Here is a 14,944-nt window from a genome sequence, read left to right as displayed (position 1 = left end):
TTCTGTTACCAATGAAGATCAAGGGCTATTTCAGTTGCAAGTGACAGAAACTTAATTCAAACTGTCTTAAGCAAAACAAACATTTGTTAGAGAGCTAAAATGTCCATGGTTTTTGAGAGGATGAAGTTCTTGGTTGACAGGACAGGACATGTCAAAACCGGAGATAAGCACTCTGGGAAGGTGTCTGGGAGGTGGGGATGCTATCAGTCGGAGGGCAGGAAGAGGAGGGTGTTCAGGTTCTTGTGGGAGGAAGACAAGGCAGGTAAGGCACTATCTGGACAGTGTGGGAACAGGTGAAGGGGCAGTCTAGGCAGACGACTGGCACCGGGGAGATTTGGCCAGGTGTGAGAAGTGGAAGTCCTGACAGCTGGGTAGGGAATAACCAGAAAGGAAGGAGTAGGTGGGTAGGCAGAGCAAGAGGTGTCAGTCAGCTGAAATCAGGGCTCCACTTACAATTAGATCTAGACACTCAAAACGTAGCTTCAAATATCTGTTTCTTTCCATCAATCAGCACTACGTCCTCCTACATTGTTAGCTTCATATTCAGACATTAAGTCAGGATGAGAAGAAACGAGAGGGAGGAGAATGAGTTGGCTGAATACCATGACCAGATGTTTAGAAACCAAATCATAAAAATCTTTTTAACTGGTGTCTTTGAATGCCTTGAGCTTTTCATGAAATTCTTACAACCTTCAGTATCTGTTTGTGTCATCAGTGTCAGTTCAAATCGATTCCACTGACAGCTTGATAAATGATTTCCAATTTTATCTCAAATGCATTATGGTTCAATCAATGGTTTTGCTTATGTGAGCACTTTAGGATTGTGTCCACAGATCTATTTATACTTCAAAATTTAGTTTCAGAGTGTTGCTTGACAAATTTTCACAACTCTGTGCTTTGAATGTGTCTGAATATTGCCCCGAATCCCTCCCTGCAACAGGCATGAAGAAAATCTGAGATAGAAATAATACGTACTTGATTACTTGATCCTTTATCACAGGCAACTAACTACTGTAACCAGATGATTCCCTGCTGACACTATTGTGATACCTGCCAAAGGAACTGTCTAATGTCACGTTAACACATTAAAAATGACAACCAGCCAGGCCTCCAAGCCTTCTTTCGCTCTTGGCATTTGTAGTTGTTTGCTTATCAGGTGGTGTCACGTTTCTATGACTGCGAGTGCTGGCTTGCATTATAGTCAAGTGGAACCAAGAAAATGCCGGCAAGTCTGTCATGGAAAGCGAGGCCTATAATGCACAGGACAACCCTCTTTAACCAAAAATTATCTGGCTCTGGATGTCAAGAGCGCCAAGGTTGAGCAAGGTTATGCCTGTTTTAGATGATCATAGGAACTCTGGCTCTTACCTGTGAGAAACTGAAAGGCATGATCAGGTTTTAAGCAAAAGAAAGAATCATCCAAGTTAACATTTTTAAACAGGATTGTTCTGGATATGATGTTGACCACAGATGGCAGTGGAGCAAGCAGGAAGCAGAGAGAACTGTTAGCAGATTATTGCAATAACAGACAGATGATAGTGACTCAGACCAGCAAGGTGGTTTTTGATGTTCACAACTTTAAATTTGGTTCTTTTATCCCTACCATAGAGATGAGGAAACAGAGGCTCAGGGAGGAATATAACCAGGCCACGTGGCTGATTAAACCACGGCATTAGTATGTGGGCCCAGCAGTCTGATTTCAAAGCCATGCTCTTCCCACAGCATTATGATGCCCTTCCCCCATCACCTTCCTCTGCATCTCTTTCTCAAACAAAATGCAAAACCAGTGACACAGGAATGAATCCTAGAAACAGCAATTTTCACAAGGTTCCTTTCCAGGCCTACCATTCCAAGTATCTGAGCTCAACTAACTTGAGCCTGGGTCACCTCAGTTACGCAAACCTGTCTCTTTAAATTTCCCCCTAAGGACAGGATTGGTCCCAGAACCCAGAGCAGGCGTGAGCCTATAGGTGGGGGGCCTCTGGGTCCTACAGAGGATGGAGAAGAGATATGAGAGATAGGAAACCAGTCCAGCACATTTTCTGGATCAGCAGACTGTGTAACGCGTGTTTGTTAATTTGTGCCCCAAACCACAGCTGCCCATGGACTCAGCACAGCCATTAGTGGATTTCTGACAGTCTATGGCAGGCAGCCCTGTGTTCTTCACATTTGCCACAATTTAGACTTTAAACAATTCAGAGTGGTCTCTTTTCATGTATAGGAAGCTCTCTCTGGGCAAATAGTGGGTAACCAGCACATCAGACAATGGCATCAGATTGCAAACTTGTCTCTGTAAATTGAAGTAATCAGAAACAGACACAAAGTTGTTTTATAAAACCTCTTAAAGTATAATATACATAAATATAAGTGCACATATCATAAATGTATATATTGGTGAATTTTTATAAGCTAAACACTAACAACATTATCAGTACCCTGGGGCCCTCACCATCCCCTTCCAATCACTACTCTTCCAAGAGTAGCTGCCATTCCTGACTTTTAATACTGTAAATTAATTTTGCCAGTTTTTGAACTTTTTCTAAGTGGAATCATATAGAATGTTCTTGACTTATTTCCTCCAACATCACGTTTGTGAGATTCATCTGTGTTGTGTAAAGTTTAGACCATTTATTTTTGCTGTTATATAATATGACATACGAATACAAAACAGTTGATCTGTTCTGCTTGGATGGGCATGTGGATAGTTTCCAGTTTGGAGTTACTATGAATAGTATGCTGTGACAATTTCAGTGCATGCCTTTTGGTGAAAATATGCACAAGTTCCTGTTGAGTATATACGTAGGTGTGGAATTGCAGGGTTGCAGGGGAACAAAAGATGTCTCGATAGGATGAAATATAACATATTCTAGCTAGAGAGGTAAAACAATGTGTACAGATATTATGGGGAAGGTTTGGATAGGCTCAAGAATGAAAGCAAAAGTCCAGAGCTTAGGAAAAGACTGTGACCGTCAGGATGCAAAGTAGAGTATAGTCTAAGCTAAGGAAAATGATGGTGTGTGTAGATAGTTAGGTAACTTGCAGAAACCAAGTGGCAGCAGTGCTGGGTAGTAAAGGGCTTTCGTTGAAAGACCTGAGTTTGAACTTGCTCTCAGTTTGACTGTGTAACTGAGGTGTGTCACTTGACAGCTCAAAGCCTTGACTTTCCCTTACAGAAAATTGTTGAGAAGATTAAATTCATTCATTCAACAATGATTGATTGACTACCTACCCATGTGCTGAAGACTGGGGATCCAGCAGCAAACAAAAAAGTGTCCTTGTCCTCATTGATTTTATTGGGAAGGAATACCCATGGTAAACAATGGCCATTTAGTGACAATTATGAAAATTGCAATAAAGGAATCTAACCAGTCCCGGGGGTCTGGGAGGAGTCTCTGAGGCAAGTAGACATGAGCCAGGCCAAGAATTGGGGTGACAAATTTCAGGCAGATGAAATAGCATGAGGGAAGTCTGTAGAGGGAAGGAGTCTGGCATGTGTAAGGAAAAGAGACAGTGAGTGTGGCTGACACGAGTAAGCAGAGGGGAGAGTAAAGACCAGATGCAGTGGCAGGCCAGGCTTTAAAGTGGTGGGCTTACCTTGATTGCTTTTTTTTTGTTGTGTTGTGTTTTTTTGAGATGGAGTCTCACTCTGTTGCCCAGGCTGGAACGCAGTGGTACCATCTCGGCTCACTGCAACCTCTGCCTCCCAGGTTCAAGCAATTCTCCTTGCTCAGCTTCCCAAGTAGTTTGGGACTACAGGCATATGCCACCATGCTCGACTAATTTTTGTATTTTTAGTAGAGACGGGGTTTCACCATGTTGGCCAGGCTGGTCTCGAGTAATCAGCCAGCCTCAGCCTCAAGTGATCTATACCCCTCAGGCTCCCAAAATGCTGAGATTACAGGTGTGAGCTACCACGCCCAGCCCCTTGATTGCTTTTTAAGCCTTTTAAGCTGAAGGCAAAAAGAGGACTGGGAAATAGGGTGGGAGTGGTGACAAAATCAGGCAAGTGCAAAAATATATGCTGATTTGTAAATTTACATTTCAGTATTCATCCATTCATTCATTTATATTTATGCGATGGGGGACTACCAAGTGCATCTGATCATGTCTGAAATTATTTGGGTGTCAGTAACTACTGAATGGGATGAACGCATAAACAGTAACTTACAAGGTCAACACACTGGCAAAAGAAATTCTGTTTAAAATTATTTAATTTCATTTGCTCTGCTATTAAGTTAGTTCTTTCAGTAGGTTTTCATTCTAGGAACAGTCGCTAATATTTTCTGAATGCTTACTATGCATCAACTTCTGTTCTAAGTAATATGGTAATATGTAACAGGTGTGTTTTCTCATTCACTCCTCACCACAACGCAGACAGGTAGGATTCATTATTATCCCCCACTTTACTGATGGTGAAGTAGACATCAAAAGGCACACTGACCCACTGGCCTGAGGTCACCTAGTTAGTAAGCAGAGAGTCAAGATTCACACTCAGGCAGCCTGATTCCAGCTCAACAGCTCCTGATGGCTACTACTAGCTTCCAGAAAGAAGTCACAGACAAGCAACACAAACATCTGGTTGGTTTAATTGTTGCATTTCTCATTTTAAATTAGTAAATTGGTATTGTGCATTACACATTAAGCTCTTGTGAGCTGATTAGTGTGACTTGATTCTCTAGGGTTTTGCTCCCTTCTAGTGAACTAATAAGGCTGAATTTCCAAACCTGCAATCCAGCTGTGGATCAATGGTTAGAACACAGGAGAGTGACAGAAACAAAGATGGGGAAAGTTGCAGCGGCCACATCTTGCAGGTTATATAGACCATGCACACAGTTTGAACTGTTTCTTAGTGTGTAGGGAAGGAGTATGATTGGTTAGGATGTGATCACAACAGTTTGGGTGAGAGATGATGGTGACTTAGATGACTATGATGGTAGTTAAAATGGAGATGAAATAACAGATTCTAAGTAAAAGGCTGCACAAAGTGCTTGGCATGTAGTAGGTGTGCTATTAAGGGGTAGCTATTGTTAACAACCATGGCAAATTCATTTCAATCCAGCAGGTTACATTTCATGGATTGGAAATGACTGCCTGAAGCATAGCATTGGAAAGATATTCTGATCCCCCTTCAGGCCCGCACGGAGGGAGCACCAGGATAGACTGGAGATGCCTGTCATAAGCTCTGGATAAACAGGTGGTAGCACAAATGTTGAGGGGTGCTTTATAAGGATTTTCAAGTTGATATAGTTTGGATCTGTGCCCCCACCCAAACCTCATGTTGAATTATAATCCCCAATGTTGCGGTGGGGCCTGGTGGGATGTGAATGAATCATGGGAGTAGGTTTCTCATGAATGATTTAACACCCTCCCCTTGGTGCTGTTCTCATGATAGTGAGTGAGTTCTTGCAAGACCTGGTTGTTTAAAAAGTGCGTAGCACCTTCCCTTACTCTATCTATCTTGTTCCCGCTCCTGCCATGTAAGACACCTGCTCCTTCTTTGCCTTCTGCATGTTTGGAAGCTTCCTAAGGTCACCCCAAAAGCAGAAGCTGCCATGCTTCCTGTATAGCCTGCAGAACTGTGAGCCAATTAAGCCTCTCTTCTTTATAAATTACCCAGTCTCAGGTATTTCTTTATAGTAATGTGAGAACAGATTAATATACAAGTAAAGACAAGATTCTTACACAGACGATTTTGAACCATTTTTCTCCATAATAATATTCAAAGATAAAGTGGGCTTAAGCTATAGTAAAAACAATCCTTTTTATTAGAAAAAAGCAATACCTAATGGATGATGAACTATAGAAACTTACAAAATTGACCTTCGATTTGAAAGTATTCATGGGCAATGCCCTCCCTGCAAACAAAAGCTTCCACAGGCAAGTTAGTTTGACTTAGGTCAAATGTTTTAGCCTCTCTTAGAGATTCACGATGCATATTAGCATGCTAAAAGTTCAGAAAGGGAAGCACACTAAAAGACACATTTTTAAGGTTGTTCAACCAGAAGTTTCCAAATTCATTGACCATAGGATATTTTTTCACTTTATGCTTAACATCCCATAGAAACATAATGCCTGCATTAATATTGCATTATGATAACAAGACATTGTGCTACAAAATCTGTAATGTCATCTTTTTTCTTCTGGCTTTTATACAGCTCAATCAGTAGCAGCAAAGGAGAGGAGGAAAAGGAGGCTAGTGCTTTTTTTTTTTTTTCTTTTTTTTTTTTTGAGCTGGAATGCAGTGGCGCAATCTTGGCTCACTGCAACCTCCGCTTCCCGGGTTCAGGTGACTCTCCTGCCCCAGCCTCTTAAGTAGCTGGGACTACAGATACCCACCACGACCCCTGACTAATTATTTTTGTATTTTTAGTAGAGACAGGGTTTCACCATGTTGGCCAGGCTGGTCTCGAACTCCTGACTTCAAGTGATCTGCCCGCCTCAGCCTCCCAAAGTGCTGGGTTTACAGGCGTGAGCCACTGTGCCCGGCCGACTAGTGCATATTATTTGTTTGTTTCTAGAGAAAGATGCTCACTTAATGATAACTGGTTGTATATAGCGGCACCTTGGCTCTGAATCTGATCACTGACATTGTGGCTAACAATATTTAACCTTTGGCCGATGAAGATCGAGTTGCAGCCTACACCCACATTTTGAAGTTGCTTAAATTTGGACTACTCAGGAGACACACACAGATTCTACAGATGTGAGCCAGTCACAGAACACGAGGACTTATTCATTTCCAAAGTTTCCAATTTTTAGTTCAGTGCTTCGTACATAAAAGGGACTCACAAATGGCTTTTGAGTAATGAATGAATACACAAATGAATGAATAATTATAGTAACTATTTTTGCTCATGAGAAAAGGTAATTAATTATAAGACCAGTAAGTATTGTGCCAAATCTAGGATAAATTTTAAATAACACAATAGCCTTAAAATTAAACAAGAGTTCCTTTTTTTGTTCTGTGGAGATTTAGCAAGTTAGATCTACTTTTGTCTGAATTATACATGCTGAAAAAATGGCATCTTCAGACAAAAATTGGCTAACGTTATTAAGTAACTTTGTCCTTTAATTAGGCAAGTCACTTAATCTCTTTGTTTTCTTGCCCCTACAATAGGTGAACTCTAAGTTCTAAAGTGTCCATGAATCTATTCATTTATAAATATGATGCTTTGTACTTTTTTTTTCTTGCAACACCGGGAAAGTGCATAATGTTCATTCTAAAACCCAGTCTAAGTCCAGACCGAAAAAGCCTCAGGAAAGCACAGAATTCCAAAATGTTTTGCAAGAAAATCCTCACTCATTAAAGGTATGCTCATAAGAGGAAAACAAGAACTCTATTATATTTTCCTACAGAAGAACTGTATGAAGGCCTCTTCACAGCATCTCAGCAAGAACAGCACTCTCTTCTGGGACAGTCTTGATGAACATGGACTACCTTGGGAACTGGTGACTTGGGCAGGTCCCCTAATAATCTTTAGGTACCAATATAAGCCAACACTTATATGTACTTATTAAATAGCAGCCACTGTTCTAAATGCTCTACTTAGACAAATTCATTTAATCTTAACCATAGCCCTAAGAACTGGGTGGGATTATTATCTTCATTTTACAGATGGGCAAGTTGAGGTATAGCATGCTTAATTATCTAAGTGTTATGGACCTATTAAATGGTGGAGAATCAAGATAGTATGGGTCCAGAATCTCTGCTGGTAACCCCTCTGCTATACTGCCACTCAGGATATCATCTAGCCATTGATGAAGGCTGAAACAGACTAAGTCAACTGACACTTATCGGGAGTCCACCATGTTAAATGCTGTAAAGAACTGAGGGGGAATAAAATGATGAGGACCTCATTACTGCACTAACCCAGCTAACAAATAAGCAACATACTCTAGGCAGAATGAAATGAATATCAGAATAAAGATTCTTTGGAAAGAGGAGGTAGAATTTGATCTAGCTTTGAAGAATAGGATTTTAATAGATAGAGTGGAAAGACAACATTTCAGGTTCAAGCAACAGTGCGATTTTAGGGTGTGCCAATTGGGCTTGTCTGCCCATATTGTAAGACACACAGTAGGGCAGTGGCTCCCAACCTTTCTGGCACCAGGGACCAGTTTCCATGGGAGAAAATGTCTCCATGGACTGGGGTTGTGGGGGTGATGGTTTCAGGATGAAACTGTTCCACCTCAGATCACATCATCAGGCATTAGATTCTCATAAGGAGTACACAACCTAGATGCCTCGCATGTGCAGTTCATAATGGGGTTCACACTCCTATGATAATCTAATGCTGCTGCTGATCTGACAGGAGGTGGAGCTCAGCTGGTAATGCTTGCTCGCCTGCTTCTCACCTCCTGCCGAGCAGCCTGGTTCCTAACAGGACACAGTCCGGTGAACCCTGCAGTAGGGGATGACATCTGGCTCTTGAAGAGTCTCAGTGCTGTGCTGAGTCTAAATGTCATTGTGTAGGCAATAAGGACTAATTTGACTTTTACTTTGGAGTATAACTTGAGATAGAATGGTGGGCTATAATCTAAGCAGGAAGAATGAGAAATTAAATCAAGGCAGCTTCAGTAACAAGTGTAAAAATGGGTGATGTGGTACCAGGGTGTTGCGATATGGTGCCCAGACCTCCCTTTCAGTAATAATGATCAGATTATCCAAGTCACTGGGAATGCTGCCAAAAGAGGGCCCTCGGCCAAGGTCATGACCTTCTTGGGATGGTGGCATCAATGACTGATCATCACTGGGGGTGTAAAGGCCCCTACCTCTCACCACAGCTCAGGACAGCTCTGAAGGGCCATCTTAGCCTCAGAACTCACCACACTGCAGTTGAACTTCTTTCTCTACCCAGTTGTGCTTTCTTTCCTTCCCTTTGACAAACTACTGTCTCAAGAGCACTCTCAAAAAACCTCCTCCACACTAATCTCTGTCCTAGAGTCTGCATCCTGGGATGCTCAACCTGCTTCTGATGGCTGTAAGGTGCATTATAAAAACAAAATCCCCAGTTGGGCATGTATGCACGAACGTAGCAAACGAGGGAGAAGAAAAAGTCAAAGATGATGCCCAACCAGCATAGCTAGGAGGGTGGTCTTAGCCAGCATGGTCACTCCCTTGACTAACTATACTCAGCCCCTCAGTGTGGTGTCTCTTCTTGACCCCTATAATCTACTCCTCACACATGGGGCAGACGGATTCATGCTCCCAATCTTGCCATCATGTGCAGAAGAAATTCAAGAGTCCTTTATCCTGCCTACAACATCCCACCTAATTGGCCCCCCAGATACCTCTCTAACCTCCCCATGCTTCTGGACTCCAGCCACACTGACCTCCTTGCAGTTCTGGAACATGCCAACCATGTGCCTGTTGGTCCCCCAGAAACTCCCATAGGCCCTTGTCTCATTTCATTTAGCCCTCTCTGCTCAAAAATTCCTTCTCAAGAAGGCCTCCTCCAACTACTCCATTTACCATAGAAACCCCTGTCATTCTCTATCCCTTTAAACCCACTTAATTTTTTTCCAAAGCACTTATTTCAAGTTGCCATTGGTACATTATTTACCTATGTGTTTACACATGGTCTCTTTCTCTCTCTAGAATGAGAGCTCCATGAGGGCAAGAACTTTATCGTCTTCACTGTTATATTCCTGGTCAGGCACATAATTTGTACGTAAGTTAATGAAAAGGAGAGTCATAGGAGAAGTGTGTTTTCGGCAGAAAATATCAGTTCAATTTTGAGTAGGTTGAATCTGAACAGCCTTTACAACAAAGCAGTCAGATCAGATGTTTAGAAGACAGTTACTCACAGTACCCAGTCTCTGTGAGGTGTAGGGAGAGAATGAGCTAGAATGGCAGTTCCTAAGTTGCTCTGGGGGAATATCAACCTCATGGCAGGCTCTTTGAAATACAGAATGGTTGGGCCAGGCGATGGCTCATGCCTATAATCCCAGCACTTTGGGAGGTTGAGGTGGGCAGATCACCTATGGTCAGGAGTTCGAGACCAGCCTGGCCAACATGGCAAAACCTCAGCTCTACTAAAAATACAAAAATTAGCTGGGCATGGTGGCGTGCCCCTGTAGTCCCAGCTACTTGGGAAGCTGAGGTAGGAGAATTGCTTGAACCCAAGAGGCGGAGGTTCCAGTGAGCCAGATCATGCCACTGCACTCCAGCCTGGGCAACAGAGTGAGACTCGGTCTTCAAAATAAATAAATAAATAAATAAATAAATAAATAAATAAATAAATAAATACAGAATGGTCATATTCTTTCAATGAAATAAAAACCAACCAGGTTTAATAAAAATTAATAAAGAAATAATGGATAAGAGGGAGATGATGAGAAACAGAATGAGAGACAGAGAAAGGAAGGGGATTTATTGGCTCATGTAACAGCAATGTCCAGAGGTTCAGGCTGGACAAGATCCAAGGACTCCAACAGTGATACCAGAATTTGGTCTCTCTCCATCTCTCAGCTCTGCTAGTCACTTCTCTGAGGGTCTGCATTCTCAGCCAGGCTCTTTCCAAACAGACCACATGGAAAGTAGATCACCAGAATTGGTTCCAATACCTCCCTTTCAACGAACGCAGTGAAAGATGGTGCCTCTTTCACAACAGTTCTTTAAAAAATCAAAGGAATTGGACCTAAGGAGCTGGTCTGGCTTGAGTCCTGGGCCCAGACGGATAAATGGTCTGATTCACTAGACTGGGTCATCTCTGACACTGTGCGCTGCAGGTTCCCAGGAGCTGATGAGGTGCCTCTCTTCCCAACTCCGTGTTTAGTGATTTCACCTTGGTAGCTTGAAGTTGGCCATAGTAAGCGTATTTACACCATGGAAAATGTCAAATGCTACAAATCAAGGATTTTCTTTTTTTTTTTTAGAATTGGTTGTTAACACTTACCAATGAATCACTTGTCATATAAACATTTCTAAAGCCAGGAATGGGAGACAGATTCACCAGAACTCAGGGACTAAGAATGAGGGATGGGTTCCCTAAAGGACAATCAAGATATTGTTACCAGGAAAAGGGATGAATGTTGGGAAGTGTCCTCCCATATATTATATTATTACATTACATTATGTTATAATTGAGGATCCACAATGAACTAAGGGTTCTAAAAAGGCCTGTGACTTATAAAGCTGTTTAACTCAGTGTTATCCAACCTTCTCTGATTAGAAAGTCTCTTTTTTCACGAACTTCTGATTAACTTCTCAATGCCTTTGGAAAATAGTGAACAAGAGTATAGAGATATTAATACAAAAGAAAGGAACTAACAATTTATATGTAGATCTATTGCTGTGTTAGTGGCTGGGGAAAAAAGATTCTTTATGTTTTCCTCTCCCTTGAATAGCAAATAGAAAATGCCTAAAGTGAAGAAAATATTGATTTTAAACCAACTGATATGTCTGCAAACTTTAACTTTGAGCCACTAAAAGGGATTTAAAATCAAAGGAACAATATATTTCCTATATCTTTTAGGCTGAATATTACATGTTAATTCTAATATTTTTATGAGCTGTAATTCACCTTCAGTCATTGAGAAATCAAGTACTCAGGCTTTAAGCTTATATCTAAAACTTCATCTAGTGCTATGATAGGAAGAAAGAAAAAATGAAAGACAGAAAGCAATAAAAATTAATTTTAAAATCGTTTCTTTTTTGGCAACTCAGGCTAATCAAGGACATTCTGACCATGTTTTGAGAGTCTTACTACGTAAGCTTCATAAGAGTCTTCATAAGACAAAGGGCTTTGTCTCATTCACTGTTGTTTCCTTAGCATGCATATGTATTAAGTACTCAATAAATATTTGTTGAACACTGAGTTTTAAAAATCAACAATGGGGCCGGGCGCAGTGGCTCACGCCTGTAATCCCAGCACTTTGGGATGCCGAGGCGGGGGGATCACCTGAGGTCAGGAGTTTGAGACCAGCCCAACATGGAGAAACCCTGTCTCTACTAAAAATACAAAATTAGCCAGGCGTGGCGGTGCATGCCTCAAGTCCCAGCTACTTGGGAGGCTGAGGCAGGAGAATCACTTGAACCCAGGAGGTGGGGGCTGCAATGAGCCGAGATTGCACCATTGTACTCCAGCCTGGGCAACAAGAGCGAAACTCTGTCTAAAAAAAACCAACAATCATGACAGAGGTATATTTTATCCACTTGATGCTTTCTCATATACATCATCTCATTTCATATGTTTTGTGGACATGTGAAGGCACTGTCTGCCCTTCCCACCTTCTTTCATGTAGGAATTTACCCTCCCCCAATAGCTATGTCACCATCTGGGACTTTATATTCTTTTATGTGGCCTTTCTCCCTTCCCTTTTTGCCTAAATTAGTTAGGCAATAGCTATACTGCCATTTGGGACTTAATATTCTTTTTCATGATCTTTCCCCCTTCCTTTTTTGCCTAAATTAGTGAGGGCTGTATTTCTATCACTTGCAGGAAAGGAATCTTCATTGAACAATTTTCTTTGTTATATCTGTTATACTGAAATCTATATTAATGGAATACTGATACGCTTTGTTCTTCAACTGAAAATTTTTATTTTCTAAAGATAAAGTATTAAACATCCAAGGCTCAATACTGAATATAAGTCTAGTATAATTTCAACAAATTCCTTACTAAACTGCTGTGCAAAATAAAGATGAAAGCTCACACCTGTAATCCCAGCACTTTGGGAGGCCAAGGTGGATGGAATGCTTGAGGCCAGGAGTTTGAGATCAGCTGGCCAACGTGGCGAAACCCTGTCTCTACTAAAAATACAAAAAATTAGCCAGGCATGGTGGCAGGCACCTGTAATCCCAGCTGCTTGGCAGGCTGAGGCAGGAGAATAACTTGAACCCAGAAGGTGTAGGTTGCAGTGAGCCGAGATTGCACCCCTGCACTCCAGCCTGGGTGACAAGTGAGACTCTGACTCAAAAAAAAAAAAAAAAAATATATATATATATATATGTATGTGTGTGTATATATATATTTTGTGTATATATATATATATACATACGCATATATATGGCATAGACAAAAATAACACTCTCTAAATCCAATAGAAGTGTCTAGGGATGCTCCCGGCTATTGGTGGTTTTGAATATAACATCACTTTAAGGTTGAAGAAAGGAATAACCCACTAGAGGTGAATAGCAGTATGAGAATCCAGTCATGGGGGACTGGGTGTGGTGGCTCACACCTGTAATCCCAACAATTTGGGAGGCTGAGATGGGAGGATCCTTTGAGCCCAGGAGTTTCAGACAAGCCTGGGCAACATAATGAGACCCTGTCTCTACAAAAAATAAAATTAGCCAGGCATGGTGGTATGTCTGTAGTCCCAGCTACTTGGGAGGCTGAGGTGGGAGGATTACCTGAACCCAGGAGGTCGAGGCTGCAGTGAGCTGTGATGGTGCCACTGCACTCCAGCCTGGGCAGTAGTCTAAAAAAAAAAAAAATCCAATCATGGAGTCTCAAAGCAGAAGAGAGTAGTGTGGGGAAGGGGGATGGGCTGATCCTACAGAGACACAATTCTGCACTCAAACAACACCCAAAGGAAAGAGCAAGTCTCTATCTCAATGAGCAATACAATCTGAGACAGGAATGCAGGAGAGAAAGAGTTAGATTCAACCCAACAGAGACAAAGGACAGGAGCCATTTGGACTAAAGAGAGACAGAATTCAGAGCATGTCCTTTGGGTTGAGAAGAGCCTTTGACAGCACTCAGTCAAAACCCAACTTTGTCAAAGCCTCACTCACAGCGGCACTGCGGTGTAGGTGAGATCCTAGTGAAGCTCCTGAAACTAGAAGTGGCAGGAGAAGGTTCAGTGGCCAGCACTGAAGTGGAACATAGAGTTCAGGAATGAGGAGTGTGGGCTTTGGAGCCAGACTGCCAAGGTTTGAATCACACTGTTGTCAGTAACTGCGTGGCCTTTGGCAAGTTAGTGAACCTCTTTGCCTGATTTGTAAATGGAGATGACAACCCTCCTTGTAACTTGCAGGGTTGTAGGGAAGATGGGCAGAGTTGGTACACAGTACCTGGCATGCCGTAAGTGCTTAATAAATGTTCGATGTTTTCTAGTGATTATGAATTCTGAGCCCCACTTTTAGACAACATCTTATAAATCATTATAAATTATGATGACTTTGGAATTAAACAGACTGGTGCATTCATATCTTTGTTATTTTACTCCTTTGAGTTTTGGTCTCTTCACCTGTAAAGTGAGACTAATACCTACATATATAAAACACAGAGAAAGTGCCTAGCATGGGGACTCTTTATGTTAATAACCAATTAATATTAATCTCCCAACCTGAGAGTCACCTGCACAGCTGTGTTTCTCTTGTCTAGAGTTAAGAAAAAATCCAGTAAGGTTAGACTAATTGGTATAGTCCAGGTCAAGACTACTTGGGTAGGTAGAATGGAATTCTATGTGAACTCACATTTGAGTGGGATACTACATTGATTAGGGTAGTGGCAAGGTTTCTGTCAGCCCTTCAAGCTAAGACCCTGGGAACAAAATAGCCAGAAACACAGATTTCTTGGGCATGTCACAGAAAAAAAATTCCAAGCTGCAGACTTTCCCTGTGAGAGTGGTGTCCTCAGTTACCTTAAATTCCAGTAGAATCACCATCCACAGAAATGTCCCTGTTTACCAGAGCTGCCATAGTGATGGCCACTTTCGTCTTCCCGATATGAGACCCAGGCAGTGCTCCCGATTAGGTACCCGAAGAAAACCCTGGGGACATTACTGTTATTTAAATTAATTATTTAACTGACTAGTTATTTTTCAGCTACCCAGTGTTTCAGAGACCTTGAATTATGCCTATTGGCAAATGCGTAACCACTGAAAATTCTTCACAGTCAGAAACTGGAAAGAAAAATTCACCCCTGTAGTTTTAGATTTTTGGGTTTTGTACATAATATTGAAGGCGGTGGATTAAGTGCAATATTTAGAATAA

The sequence above is a fragment of the Hylobates moloch genome, unplaced genomic scaffold (assembly GCF_009828535.3).
Source record: "Hylobates moloch isolate HMO894 unplaced genomic scaffold, HMol_V3 SCAFFOLD_17, whole genome shotgun sequence".
NCBI lineage: Eukaryota > Metazoa > Chordata > Mammalia > Primates > Hylobatidae > Hylobates > Hylobates moloch.
This window is presented reverse-complemented; position numbering follows the sequence as displayed.